Here is a 16194-nt window from a genome sequence, read left to right on the forward strand (position 1 = left end):
CAGGGAGAGTGGGCGAATCTCCGATTACTATTGCCCCAGGCGACTCGCTTAGGGCGTTCTCCTCAGTTCGAAGAGCTTCAGGACTGGCCCCTTCCGATGTACCCACCGTTTTATTTTGGTAAGAAGCATCCTCGATCTCTAATGACTCGAGGACTTTGCCTGAACCTTCCTCCGATATCTCTTCGGTCCGAGGCAGAGCCTTATGAATCACCATCGATTCAGCCGCCTTTGGGGCATTAGTGCTTATCTTCATTTGGGTCCCCAACGCGAACCCGTCGTTGTCATGACCCCAAATTCCCTCCATAAGAGGTCGTGATGGCACCTAGTCTTTAAGACTAGGTAAGCCTATCAATGCGGAATAATCATAAATATCTAAAATAAATAAATTACAATTCAAATAATTACAACTCCCAAAACCCGGTAAAAATAAGTCACAAGCTTCTAAGAATTTATCCTCAATGTCTCTCTATATATTAAGGTCCAAAGAAAATAAGGAAGCAACACAATAATAGTAGAAGGGGACTCCGGAGTCTGCGGACGCTGGCAGATATACCTCGAAGTCTCCGTGCGTAGGTAACTCACTGACGTCTAGGCTGGTAAGATGTACCTGAATCTGCACAAAAAGATGTGCAGAAGCGTAGTATGAGTACACCACAGCGGTACCCAGTAAGTGCCGAGCCTAACCTGAGTAGAGTAGTGACGAGGTCAGGTCAGGCCCTACTGGAAAATAATAACTTCATGGTAAAATGTTTAACAATATAATAAAATAAAATGACTATGGAAATGAATCAAATAGTATGTCACATTTAAAGACACCAAATAATTGCAAATAATATCTCGTGGAATCAAAACATAATTCCTTTCAACTTTATGAAAATCACAACAATTAATCGAAGGCAACTATGGCCATAAATCAATATCAACAAGGGCACTGCCGAGGTACCGCCCCGTAGTCCCAAATCATAAATAAATTCACAATATCTCATTTTCTTATCTCACCGCGGGAGCCTTCACAATTTATTTTAAAGAAAATATTTTTTTCCCGAAATAACATCCCGCATTTTAGCCATCCTTATCACACCGCATGACTTCTAGTAGTTCCCCTACTAACCACGCGTATCAAGCCACCCTTATCTCACTGCATGTGTTTCAATACCCAGACCTTATACCACCGCTTGCGTATCAATATCACAATATATCACAATTTGTACCTCAAGTGCCCAATTATTTCAATTTGCCAAAATAAATCAACAACGATATTTTTTCACAATAAATAGCTCACGGCTCATGCCAACATAAATCATCAATAATATTTTTCCACAATAAAGAGCTCACGGATCATGCCAACATAAATCATCAATAATATTTTTCCACAATAAAGAGCTCACGGCTCCATCACAATGAGTACAAAAATATTCAGGAATAAATAATTTAGCAAAATAATATTTCAAAATCTTTAATACGTTGCTTCAATACCAAATTTAAAATGTCAAATACTTCATATTAATAATATTTAATTTAAATAAAATCAATTTCAAATAATGCACAGAATAAAAGAAACCAAGTTTCAACTAAACAGGTAAAACAATTAGCAGGAAAAAGTCAAGCAAATTTAAAGTATACAAATCAAATCAATGATGGAGAATATAACAAGATTTAATAATTTAATTAATATGCAACACTGATCTTCATAATTTAAAAATATAATCCTTCACATTTAGTCTGTGTACACACTCGTTACCTCGTGTACACGACTTTCATCACATTACCATTAATACCAATCCTAGGGAAAATTCCCCCCACACAAGGTTAGACAAGTCACTTACCTCGACTTGCTCCAATTTAACCAAGTAGTATGCTTTTTCCTCGATTTTCCGATTCCGGTCGACTCGTATCTAGTCATAATTAATTTGATACAGTCAACAAAAATTATAGAATTAATTCTATAAGAAAATACTACACTTTTCAATAAAAATCCGAAATTAACTAAAAATGGCTTGTGGGGCCCACGTCTCGGAATCCGACAAAAGTTATGAAATATGAACGCCCATTCAACTACGAATCTAACCATACCAAAATGACTAAATTCCAATAACGATTCGACCCTGAAATCCTCAAATCTATCCAAAAGGGTTTTCAAATTTTTCCAACTTAAATCACCAATTAAATGTTAAAAACAGCGATGAATTCGGGTAATCTAACCAAGATTGAGTTAAGAATACTTACCCCAATGTTTTTCCTTGAAAATATATCAAACATTGTCTCTGCTCAACCTCCAAGTTGTTAAAAATGGCGAATGGGTCGAAGCCCCCCTATTTTTATAACTTACAGATCTGTCCAGGGTGACCTCGATCATGGGGTCCGATCCTGGACCTCGATCATAGGAGTCCGATCATGGGGAGTCCGATTAAGGGGAGTCCGATCATGGTCCTCGATCATGGACCTCGGTCATAGCCTTCGATCATGGCCCTCGACCCTGGGGCTCGATCACTGCCATCGATCCTGCCTATCGATCATGGCTTCGATCTTTGTGGCCTTCGATCACTGTCATTGGTCATAGCCCTCGATCCAGGGCCTCGATCCTGGGCCTTCGATCAGTGGCCTTCGATCACTGGCCTTCGAGCTTGCCATCGATCATGGCCTTCGAGCTTGCCTTCGATCATAGACCTCGAGCCTTGCCTTCGATCATGGATCTCGAGCCTGCCTTCGATCCTCAGCTCGATTTCTGGGCTTGATTTCTCGACTCGATTTCTGGCCTTCGATTTTTGGGCTCGATTGCATAGCAGAAGAGAATTTGCAGCAGATGTTTAAGTCCCATTTTTTATCCGTTAACTATCTGAAACTCACCCGAGGCCCTCGGGACCTCAACCAAATATACCAACAAGTCCTAAAATATCATACGAACTTATTTGAAATCTCAAATCACATAAAACAACGCTAAAACCACGAATTATGCTCCAATTAAAGCTTAATAAAACTTAAAATTTCCAACTTCTACATTCGATGTCGAAACCTATCAAATCAAGTGTGATTGACCTCAAATTTTGCACACAAGTCATAAATGACATAACGGAGCTTTGAAAATTTTCAAAACTGGATTCCAACCCCGATATTAAAAAGTCAACTCCCCGGTCAAACTTCAAAACTTTAAATTCCTATTTTAGCCGTTTCAAGCCTAATTTCACTACGTACTTCCAAATAAAATTCCGATCATGCTCCTAAGTTCAAAATCACCATACGAAGCTGTTGGAATCATCAAAATTCTATTCCGGGGTCGTTTGCATAAAATTCGACATCCGGTCACTATTTGAACTTACACTTTTAATTTTTTTAATCAAAATTCCATATCTCGGGCTAGGGACCTCGGAATTTGATTCCGGGCATACGCCCAAGTTCCAAATCATAATACGGACCTACCGGAACTGTCAAAACACTGATCCGAGTCCGTTTGCTTGAAATGCTGACCAAAGTTAACTCAGTTGAGTTTTAAAGCTCTAATTCACATTTTAATCCATTTTTTCACATAAAGACTTTCCGGAAAATTTTACGAACTGCGCACGCAAGTCGAGGAATGATAAATAGTACTTTTTGATGTCTTAGAACACAGAATTAATTATTAAATTTAAAGATGACATTTTGGATCATCACATTCTCCACTTCTAAAACAAACGTTCGTCCTCGAACGGAGTTAGAAAAAGTACCTGAGCTGGTGAATAAGTGTGGATAACGGCTATGCATATCATGCTCGGTCTCCCAAGTCGCCTCCTCGACCGGATGACCCCTCCACTGAACCTTCATGGAAGCAATGTTCTTTGACCTTAGCTTTCGAACCAGCCTATCTAAAATAGCCATTGGTTCCTCAACATAAGATAGATCCTTGTCCAACTGAACCGAACTGAAGTCTAACACATTAGACGGATCGCCGTGATATTTTCGAAGCATAGAAACATGGAATACTGGATGAACCGCAGAAAGACTAGGTGGTAGTGCAAGTCTGTAAGCTACCTCTCCAACTCTCTCAAAAATCTCAAAAGGCCCAATATACCAAGGGCTCAACTTGCCCTTCTTTCCGAACCTCATCACACCCTTCATAAGCGAAACCCGAAGCAATACCCGCTCACCAACCATAAATACAACATCACGAACCTTTCGATCCGCATAACTCTTCTGTCTAGATGGGGATGTACGAAGTCGATCCTGAATTAACTTAACCTTTTCCAAGGCGTCCTGAACCAAGTCTGTACCCAATAGCCTAGCCTCGCCCGATTCGAACCAACCCATTGGAGACCGGTACCGCCTACCATACAAGGCCTCATACGGAGCCATCTGAATGCTCGACTGATAACTGTTATTGTAAGAAAACTCTGCAAGTGGTAAGAACTGATCCTAAGCACCCCCAAAATCTATCACACACACACGAAGCATATCCTCTAGTATCTGAATAGTGTGTTCGGACTGCCCGTCTGTCTGAGGGTGAAATGTTATACTCAACTCTACCCGAGTACCTAACTCATGCTGTACTGCCCTCCAGAACCGTGATGTAAACTGCGTACCCCGGTCAGAGATGATAGATACCGGTACGCCATGGAGTCTGACAATCTCGTGAATTATACCTAAGCCAGCTGCTCCGAAGAGTAAGTAGTAACCACAGCAATAAAATGAGCTCACTTGGTCAATCTATCCACAATCACCCAAGCTGCATCGGACTTCCTCTTAGTCTGTGGGAGCCCAACAACGAAATCCATAGTGATCCTCTCCCATTTCCATTCTGGAATCTCTAGCTTCTGAAGCAATCCACCCGGTCGCTAATGCTTATATTTCACCTGTTGACAATTTAGACACCGAGCTACATACTCCACTATGTCTTTCTTTATCCGCCTCCACCAATAGTGTTGTCTCAAGTCCTGATACATCTTTGCAGCACCCAGATGAGTGGAGTACCGCAAACTGTGAGCCTCCTAGAGAATCAACTCACGCAAACCATTTACATTAGGCACACATAGCCTACCCTGCATCCGTAATACATCGACATATCCAATAGTGACTTCCTTGGCATCACCGTGCCGAACTATATCCTTAAGGACAAGCAGATGGGGGTCATCATACTGACGCTCCCTAATACGATCATAAAGAGAAGACTGAGAAACCACACAAGCCAAAACTCGGCTCGGAAACATCCAGTCTAACAAATTGGTTGGCCAAGGCCTGAACATCCAAGGCTAAAGGCCTCTCTGCTACCGGTAAATATGGTAAGCTGCCCAAACTCTCCGCCTTACGACTCAAGGCATCGGCCACTACATTGGCCTTCCCGGGATGATAGAGAATGGTGATATCATAATACTTAAGCAACTCCAACCATCTCCGCTGCCGCAAATTAAGATCCTTCTGTTTAAACAGATGTTGTAGACTCCGGTGATCGGTGTAGACCTCGCAATGAACACCGTATCAGTAATGCCGCCAAATCTTCAAGGCATGAACAATAGTCGCTAACTCAAGGTCGTGGACATGATAATTCTTCTCATTCACCTTTAACTGTCTGGACGCGTAGGCAATCACCCTACCGTCTTGTATTAACACTGCGCCGAGACCAATACGCGATGCATTACAATACACAGTATAAGACCCTGAACCTGTAGGTAATACCAATACTAGGGCTGTAGTCAAAGCTGTCTTGAGCTTTTGGAAGCTCTCCTCACATTCTTGGGTCCACCTGAACGGAGCACCCTTCTAGGTCAATTTGGTCATAGATACAGGAATAGAAGAGAAACCATTTACAAATAGGCGATAATACCCTGCCAAACCAAGAAAACTCCGAATTTTCGTAACCGAGGACGGTCTGGACCAACTCTGCATTGCTTTAATCTTCTTCGGATCTACCTTGATTCTCTCGCACGAAACTATATGACCCAAAAATCCCACTGAATCAAGCCAGAATTCACACTTTGAAAATTTTGCACATAACTTCTTTTCTCTCAAAATCTGAAGCATAGTCCTCAGGTGATGTTCATGATATTCCCGACTCCGGGAATACACCAGAATGTCGTCAATAAACACATAACGAAAGAATCAAGATAGGGCTGAAATACACTATTCATTAAGTGCATAAATGTTGTTGGGGCATTGGTCAGCCCAAGGAACTCGTAATGACCGTACTAAGTCCTGAAAGCAGTTTCGGGATATCTGGCTCCCGAATCTTCAACTGATGATAGCCTAAACGCAAGTCAATCTTAGAAAACACTCTGGCACCCTGAAGCTGATCAAATAAGTCATCAATACGTGGTAATGGATACATGTTCTTCACTGTAACCTTGTTCAACTGACGGTAATCAATACATATCCGCATAGAACCATCTTTCTTCATTACAAATAAGACAGGAGCACCCCAAGGCGATACACTGGGCCGAATAAAGCCCTTATCCAGCAATTCCTATAACTGTTCTTTTAATTCTTTCAACTCCGATAGGGCCATACGGTATGGTGAAATAGAAATGGGCTGAGTGTCCGGCAACAAATCAATGCCAAAATTAATATCCCTGTAGGGTGGCATACCCGGAAGATCCGCTGGAAATACATCGGGAAAATCCCTTACTATAGGAACTGACTCCACTGTAGGAGTATCAATACTAACATCTCTTACATAGGCCAGATACGCATCACACCCTTTTTCAACCATTCATTGAGCTTTAAGAAATGAATCAACCCTGTTAGGAACATGATCCAAGGTACCTCTCCACTCTAGCCGTGGTAGACCTGGCATAGCCAACGTCACCGTCTTGGTGTAATAATTAAGAATAGCATGATAGGGCGACCACCAGTCCATGACCAAAATAATATCTAAATCCACCATACTGAGCAATAATAAAGTGGCCTTGGTCTCAAAACCACTGATAATAATTAAACATGGCTGATACACACGGTCCACAATAATAGATTCACCCACGGGTGTAGATACATAAATAGAAGAACTCAAGGAATCACGTGATACGCCAAAATACGGGGCAAAATAAGATGACACATAAGAATAAGTGGAGCCTGGATCAAATAAGACTGATGCATCTCTATGACAGACCGAAATAATACCTGTGATAACAGAATCGGATGCAACGGCATCTGCCCTAATATAAAGGGCATAATATCTGGCTTGGCCTCCGCGTCTAGGGCGACCTCTACCTATCCGACCTCCACCTCTAGCTGTTGTGCAGGTGGAGTGGCAACTGGTGCAGTAATCATGGCCTGAGAAGCCTGAGGGCCCTGCAAAATAGGTGGGGCCTGAGAAATCCGTGGAGGTGCACCCCTCATAAGTCTGGGACAATCCTTCATGATATGACGAGTGTCACCACACTCAAAACAAGCCCTCAGAGGACGTGGCTGTTGGAACTGGCTCGGGTCTGATCGACTAGACTATCCGCTGAAAGAACCCCGAACAGGAGGTACAGAAGACACTGGCTGTGCATAATATGGAACCTAAGGTCTGGGAGTAGCCGGAATACCACTGGAAGCTGGAAGTGCTAAATGAATAGGACGGCTCACATAACCTCTACAATGACGGGCTGCAACTGCGGCACGAGAATTATTATATGTGCCAGAATCCTGGGGTCTCTTAGCTTCCCTCTCATCCCTCTCCCGAGTCCGCATACCTTCCAATCTCCTAGCAATTGACACCACCTGTTGGTATGTGAGGTCCATCTCTAGCTCTCGGGCCATATTGTATCTGATACTAGGGTGAAGACCCTCAATAAATCTGCGAACTCGCTCTCGAACAGTAACAACTAAGGCCGGTGCATGCCTAGCCAAATCACTGAATCGGACCGCATTCTGACACAATCATAGAACCCTGGCGCAACTGCTCAAACTCTGCGCGCCATCCATCTCTAAGACTATAAGGAACATACTCCCTTAAGAACATATCTGAAAATTGAGTCCAAGTGAGTGAAGATGCCTCAACGGGACTATCCAACTCATATGCCTGCCACCACTGGTAGGCTGCTCCTCTAAATTGGAATGTCGTGAAAGAAACCCCACTGGAATCCATAATACCCATAGTACGAAGGATACGGTAACATTCCTCCAGAAATCCCTGAGCATCCTCTGAAGCTAAACCGCTGAAAGTGGGAGGGTGGTACTTCTTGTACCTCTCGAGCCTGAGCTGCTCTCCTTTTGAAACTGGTGTCCTAATCTCAGGTCGAACTGGGACAACTGGCTGCACAGGAATAACCTCTGGGCCATGGTCAACTTGGGCCCGTGGTTCTGGAGTACGGGTGGCGGGAGTTTGTGCTCCTCCCCCGGCCTAAGATGTGGCAGGAGCAAGTAGAATTAACCCTGCCTCAGCTAGAGTGCCAAACATGCTAAAATACTGGGCAAGAGTCTCCCGAAGTGCAGGAGTAGTAACAGGCGTCTCATGGCTCCATCACAATGAGTACAAAAATAATCAGGAATAAATAATTTAGCAAAATAATATTTCAAAATCTTTAATATGTTGCTTCAATACCAAATTTAAAATGTCAAATACTTCATATTAATAATATTTAATTTAAAGAAAATCAATTTCAAATAATGCACAGAATAAAAGAAACCAAGTTTCAACTAAACAGGTAAAACAATTAGCAGGAAAAGGTCGAGCAAATTTAAAGTATACAAATCAAATCAATGATGGAGAATATAACAAGATTTAATAATTTAATTAATATGCAACAATGATCTTCATAATTTTAAAACATAATCCTTCACATTTAGTCTGTGTACACACTCGTCACCTCGTGTACACGACTTTCATCACATTACAATTAATACCAATCCTAGGGGAAATTTCCCCCACACAAGGTTAGACAAGTCACTTATCTCGACTTGCTCCAATTTAACCAAGTAGTATATTTTTTCCTCGATTTTCCAATTCTGGTCGACTCGTATCTAGTCATAATTAATTTGATACAGTCAACAAAAATTATAGAATTAATTCTATAAGAAAATACTATATTTTCAATAAAAATCCGAAATTAACTCAAAAATGGCTTGTGGGGCCCACGTCTCAGAATCTGACGAAAGTTATGAAATATGAACGCCCATTCAACCACGAGTCTAACCATACTAAAATGACTAAATTCCAATAACGATTCGACCCTCAAATCCTCAAATCTATCCAAGAGGGTTTTCAAAGTTTTCCAACTTAAATCACCAATTAAATGTTAAAAACAGTGATGGATTCGGGTAATCTAACCAAGACTGAGTTAAGAACACTCACCCCAATATTTTTCCTTGAAAATATATCAAATATTGCCGATGCTCAAGCTCCAAGTTGTTAAAAATGACGAATGGGACGAAGCCCCCCTGTTTTTATAACTTACAGATCTGTCCAGGGTGACCTCGATCATGGGATCCGATCCTGGACCTCGATCATAGGAGTCCGATCATGGGGAGTCAGATTAAGGGGAGTCCGATCATGGGGTGTCTGATCATGGTGCTCGATCATGGACCTCGGTCATGGCCTTCGATCATTGCTTCGATCATGGCCCTCGACCCTGGGGCTCGATCACTGCCATCGATCCTGACTTCGATCTTTATGGCCTTCGATCACTGGCCTTGGTCATAGCCCTCGATCCTGGGCCTTCGATCAGTGGCCTTCGATCACTGGCCTTCTAGCTTGCCTTGGATCATGGCCCTCGAGCCTTGTCTTGGATCATGGCTCTCGAGCCTGCCTTCGATTACTGGCCTTGGTCATAGCCCTCGATCCTAGGCCTTCGATCAGTGGCCTTCGATCACTGGCCTTTTAGCTTGCCTTCGATCATGGCCCTCGAGCCTTGCCTTCGATCATAGCTCTTGAGCCTGCCTTCGATCATGGATCTCGAGCCTGCCTTCGATCCCTGGCTCGATTTCTAGGCTTGATTTCTGGGCTCGATTTCTGGCCTTCGATTTTTGGGCTCGATTGCATAGCAGAAGAAAATTTGCAGTAGCTGTTTAAGTCCCATTTTTTATCCGTTAACTATCTGAAACTCACCCGAGGCCCTCGGGACCTCAACCAAATATACCAACAAGTCCTAAAATATCATACGAACTTATTTGAAATCTCAAATCACATAAAACAATGCTAAAACCACGAATTATGCTCCAATTCAAGCTTAATAAAACTTAAAATTTCCAACTTCTACATTCGATGTCGAAACCTATCAAATCAAGTCTGATTGACCTCAAATTTTGCACACATGTCATAAATGATATGACTAAGCTGTGAAAATTTTCAGAACTGGATTCCGACCCCGATATCAAAAAGTCAACTTCCCGGTCAAACTTTCAAACTTTAAATTCCTATTTTAGTCGGTTCAAGCCTAATTTTACTACGGACTTTCAAATAAAATTCCGATCATGCTCCTAAGTTCAAAACCACCATATGGAGCTGTTGGAATCATCAAAATTCTATTCCGGGGTCGTTTGCACAAAATTCGATATTAGATCACTATTTGAACTTAAACTTTTTATTTTTTCATCAAAATTCCATATCTCGGGCTAGGGACCTCGGAATTTGATTCCGGGCATACGCCCAAGTTCCAAATCACAATACGGACCTACCGGAACAGTCAAAACACTGATCTTGAGTCCGTTTAGTCAAAATAATGACCAAAGTCAACTCAGTTGAGTTTTAAAGCTCTAATTCATATTTTAATCTATTTTTCACATAAAGACTTTTCGGAATATTTTACGGACTGCACACGCAAGTCGAGGAATGATAAATAGTTCTTTTCGAGGTCTTAGAACACAGAATTAATTATTAAATTTAAAAATGATAATTTGGGTCATCACAGTCATTTTCTTCTTCTTCTTCTTCTTCTTCTTCTTCTTCTTCTTCTTCTTCTTCTTCTTCTTCTTCTTCTTCATCCCTTAGACGCAGAAGCGATTACAGTCAAAGGAATGGTATTCTTCTTCGGCTTACGAGATGTCCTCTTCTTCGGTTTTGGATCTTCAGGAAAGGAGGCCCTTTTACTCTTATTTTCCTTCACCGGACGAGGGCCTCAAAACAACATCTTTTCCTACACCTACATACAGGAAAATTTATTAAAGTATATGAAAAACATCTCGTTCGAACTACCAAAAAATACGAGAAAGGGGATTACCATGATTTTTGGCCTCCCATAGTCCCTTTGACAAGTCACGCCATGAGCGCTCGGCGTATGTGGAGGTCGAAGCCAAATCCCGTTCTCAGTTCTTGAGATCGGGAGGTGCGCCGGACATCCAGGGAACCGCTGCATCACAAAAGGGTGATTTCAGTGAGAAAAGAAATGAAAGGGTAAAATAGTAGGAGATAACAGCAGAATTACACTTACGCTTCATGTTCCACTCCTCGAAAAATGGCATCTTTTCAGTCGGAATCAGGTCCGAAGTCCTTACTCGGATGAAACTGCCCATCCAGCATCGATCCATGTGCTCGTCTATGCTCGAGAACAGAGCCTTGGTAGCTCGACGCTGAAGTTTTATTAACCCTCCTCAAAAAAGGCAAGGACGGTACAATTGGATGAGATGATCGAGGGTGAAAGGCATCCCCTCGATTTTGTTCACGAACTATCGGATCAAAATAACGATCCGCCAAAAAAAAGGATGGATTTGGCCTAGGGTTATTAGGTATTTACGACAAAAATCTATGATAACAGGGTCGAGGGAACCTAACGTGACAGGGTAAGTGTACACACTTAAAAACCCTTTCACGTGAGTAGTAATATCCTCTTCGGGAGACGGTACTACCACTTCTTTGTTCCACCAGTTACAATCTTTTTTTATTTGCTCGAACAAATATATCTCGATACGGGCTCACATCAGCCGGGAATCGGTGAACCTTTATTGAGTTTGAAGTCGGAGGCAAGAACACACCCCGCTGGAACACACTCCTCAGGCCGTGGATCCGCTGGTGTTTTATCGGCGGCAGATTGGGAAAAAGAAGCTTTCTCTTTTTGAGGGACGGTTTTTGATGTCTTCACCATTTTTGGATTTAAAGAAGGTGACAAAGATTTGGTGGTTTAGAAGAAGAATTTTGCAGAAAGAATCACAGATCTGCGAATGAACTCAGAAGAGACAAAAGGGAACTTAGAAAATTTGGAAGATTGAAGACATAAAAGTGATAAATGGTAGAAGGAAAGGCTATTTATAGATTGAAGCAATGACGGTTCAATACCAGCGGCGGTCGACCACCGTCTGACACGCATTAAATGCCTTGGTAAGCTAAACCGACAAACAGCTATCACGTACGTCATGGTCGGGCTCGATGCAAACATCAGCGCATATCCAATCGGGCCATTGGAAAATCATATCGTTTCTCACCACATCCTTCCCGAGAAACGGGGGGACTATTTGTATACGGTCGAAATAGATTTCGGCCTTCGTACGATTGATCGAGGTCGAAATATAATGGATAGAAGAAAGTCTTTATAATATCGAGATGGGACCAAAGAAGGCACGAATGAGCTTCGATTTTTGGGGACAGATCAAGCACCGAGTTCGAAGTCATTATCGAGCTCGGGTCCGAATCAAACCATGGTGAGATGTTATAGAATCGAGCTTAAGGGGCAAAGGTTAACTGATACCGATCCCGAGTCATTACTAGACCCCGAGTTAGCATCGAGCTCAAGTCCGCATCAAGCTCTAAAAACAATACCGACCAGCACCGAGTCCGATCAAGCTCGAGCTTACAGACAAGAGCCGTTGCAACCGCACTAAGGGAGGGAATCTCGACGGGAATTAGGAAAAAACTGATTTATCATGGGTTTTCCACTATGTATTTTTAATTATATCTAAAGTTGGATCCTCCTCTATAAGGAGGATGGTTACATTTCTGTACGAGGGTTCTCTGCCTACATTGTAACAAAAAACACCATACACTCCTATATTGAAGAGTTATTCTTTTGAGCTTCATAAATTGATTCATCTTGCTTAGTCTTAAAAATCATCTTCTTTCCAACCTTGTCTATTTTGCATTCTTTGTAATCTATATTTGATATTTTTATTTATCCTTACTATTTGTATTAAGCTATATCACATATCCTTAGAACTACGTACAAATGCAACTCTATCCGTTTTTCGGGTAAACAAATTTAAATAAAATCCTTTATCAATTTGATATTTAAAAATACAGCTTATTGCACTTGTATGCATTTTTATTATCAAGAGTTTATTTATCTCTGATTTAGCTTCTCAAACCGATCAAACAACCTCAATAAGTGAAAAGTGAGAAGTAATTTAGGACTAAGAAAGTGTAACTGTGAAGTTATTGGACCAAAACAGTGTTCTTAAAAGAAAATCTTCTAACCTATTTTACGAAGAAAATAATTGAAGAGGAGAAACTTTCTCGTTAGTTACAACTTGTTTGGATGGTCGTTGCATGTTGTATTGTATCGTATTGTTACTTTAAATACAATATTTGTTTTGATTATTACTTAGATTTTATTGTATTGTATCGTTAAATCCGTCGTTACGTGACGACGAAAAGTGCCACTTTATGGAACAACCGATTTGGTGTAATTTTTTCTCTCATCTTGCCCTTTTTTATTATAAAAAAATATCCAATTTATCCTTTACCCTACATTTTTATATAATAATATTACCTCTTGTCTTACTTTTTCTTTATAATATTGCAAGTTTATTTTTCGTATTGTTGGTGCATAATATCATGAAATGACGGAAAATAATATAATTTATCCAAACATGGTATACATCAAGACGATACGGTATAATACAATACAATACTATACGATACATTATGAAACAATAATGACCCGACTTGTCGTTTTAAGAATTAACGCCTTGTTCAGTGACTTAAGGTCCCGAGAAGCTTCGTAATATGTATTATGACCCGCGTGTGTGGTCGAGTTTGATTTTCGAAAGATTCAGAATTAAACTAAGAGAACAATTCTCATTTTTGAAGCTTAAATGAAAAGAGTTGATCGGAGTTTGACTTTTGAGCAAACGACTCCGGAATGAGATTTTTATGATTCCAATAGCTTCGTATGGTGATTTTGGACTTAGGAGTGTGTCCGAAAAATTATTTAGAAGCCCGTAATTAAATTAGGCTTGGAATGGCGAAAATATGAAGTTTAAGTTGGAAGTTTGACCGGGGAGTTGACTTTTTGATATCGGGGTCGGAATCCAGTTCTAAAATTTTTCATAGGTCCGTTATGTCATTGATTTGATTTGAATGTAGAAGTTGGAATATTTTAGTTTCGGCGTCGAATGTAGAAGTTGGAATATTTTAAGTTGATTTAAGCTTGAATTGGGGCATGATTCGTAGTTTTAGCGTTGTTTGATGTGATTTGAGGCTTCAACTAAGTTCGTATGAGGTTCTAGGACTTGTTGGTATATTTGGTTGAGGTCCCGAGAGGCTTGGGTGAGTTTTGGGGTAGTTTTGGACCATTTCTAGGTCATTTTAAATTGCTGGTTTTTGTCCACAGAGGTGTGCATCGCGATCGTGAACATTAGGTCGCGTTCGCGAAGAGTAAACATCAATTTGGGGCCTTGTGTGCCTCTACTACACTAACCCGACTTTGAAAGCTTATATCTCGCAATCTATAAGAAATTTGGAGATGATCCAAAAATAAAAGTTGTAGCCCTTTGTGTCTAGTTTTCAGAAAGATAAACCATTTGTCATTTAGAGTTGTGTATTAAACGTTATGACTATTATGCTAGAAGGCTGATTTTGGAAGCTTATATCTCGAAATATATAAGGAATTGGAAGATGAGAAATAAATGGAAATTATAGCCCTTGGAGCTAGTATTCAGAAAGTTAAATCATTCATCATTTGGAGTTTTGTACGAAAAGTAATGACCATTATACTAGAGGCTGTCTCGAAGAGCTGGGGACTTGTTCTTCGCGATCGCGAAGCATTTTCGGCGATCGCGAAAGGCAAATTTTGGGCTGAGAAAATTTGTGCTTCGCGATCGCGAAGAGTAAATACCTGGGAAGTAGCTATATGTCGAGGTTTCAGCCATTTTAAACATATTTGGAGCTATTGAGCTTGGATTGAAGCGATATTTGAGGCGATTTTCACCATATGGATTGGGGTAAGTGTTCTATATCCGAAATTGATTATACTTCATGATTCTATGGTTATATTCATCATTTATTTCGGATTTAAATGGAAGAAATCAAGATTTTTGCAAAACATTTCAAGAACAAAAATTTTAGATTTGGAGGTCGAGTTGTTATCGGAATTTGATAAAAATTGGTATGGGTGGACTCGTAATTGAATGGGTTGTCGGATTTTGTGAGTTTTTTCGGATTCCGAGACGTGGGCCCACATGCAATTTTTGAGTTAAATTTTGGATTTTGTTGGAAAATTAGTATTTTCATAAGGAATTAATTCCTATAATTAGTATTGACTGAATTGAATTACTTTGAATATATTTGAGTTGTCCGGAGGATTTATTCAAGCAAGACTGCTATTTTGGAATATCGGCATAACTTCAAAAAAGGTAAGTATCTTGCCTAACCTTGAGTGAGAGAAATTACCCATTTGGCATTGAGTCTTATGTGAAAATTGTGTAGTTGAAACCATGTATGCGAGGTGATGAGTACATACTTGGTTTATATGTGCAAATTATATTGGTTGAAATTCGTAGACGCCCTTATGTATTAAATTGGAAAATTTTTGGAACATAGTAAATCCTTTATTTGTCATGCATAAATCCTTGTTTGTTGAATTTGTGTTTATATGATGATTTGTTGTGATTGTCACCTTGATTTTTATGTGAATCACGTATTTTTGTTGAGTTGATATTTTCTGGAGATAATTTCATTCTGGATTATTCATTTGCAAATATTTTATTAAATAATTTTAAAATAAGACATTAATCTATTTGCCAAAAATTTGGATTAAAGAAGGCGTTGTTCCTTGATGAATTACTTTCCAGTTCATGTTGTTAAAATTGGTATTGAGTTATAAAGGCCGTAAATCATATTGTGGCAAAGTGTTAAATTGTGAAATATTATTTTGTTGAGTTGTTCACCCCCGAATATTTTGTTTAAGATTTTGTGTACATTATGGTTGAGCCATGGGCTCCTTATTGTGGAAAATAATGTATTGTTGATTCTTGTGGCAAATTGTAATATGTGAGCACTTGATGTGCAATTTATAATATGTTGTGATATTTGAGCACTTGAGGTGCAAGTTGTGGTATGTTGTGATAATCGGGCACTTGAGGTGCGAATTATGATATATTGTG

The sequence above is a fragment of the Nicotiana tomentosiformis genome, chromosome 1, assembly GCF_000390325.3.
Source record: "Nicotiana tomentosiformis chromosome 1, ASM39032v3, whole genome shotgun sequence".
NCBI classification, from domain to species: Eukaryota; Viridiplantae; Streptophyta; class Magnoliopsida; order Solanales; family Solanaceae; genus Nicotiana; species Nicotiana tomentosiformis.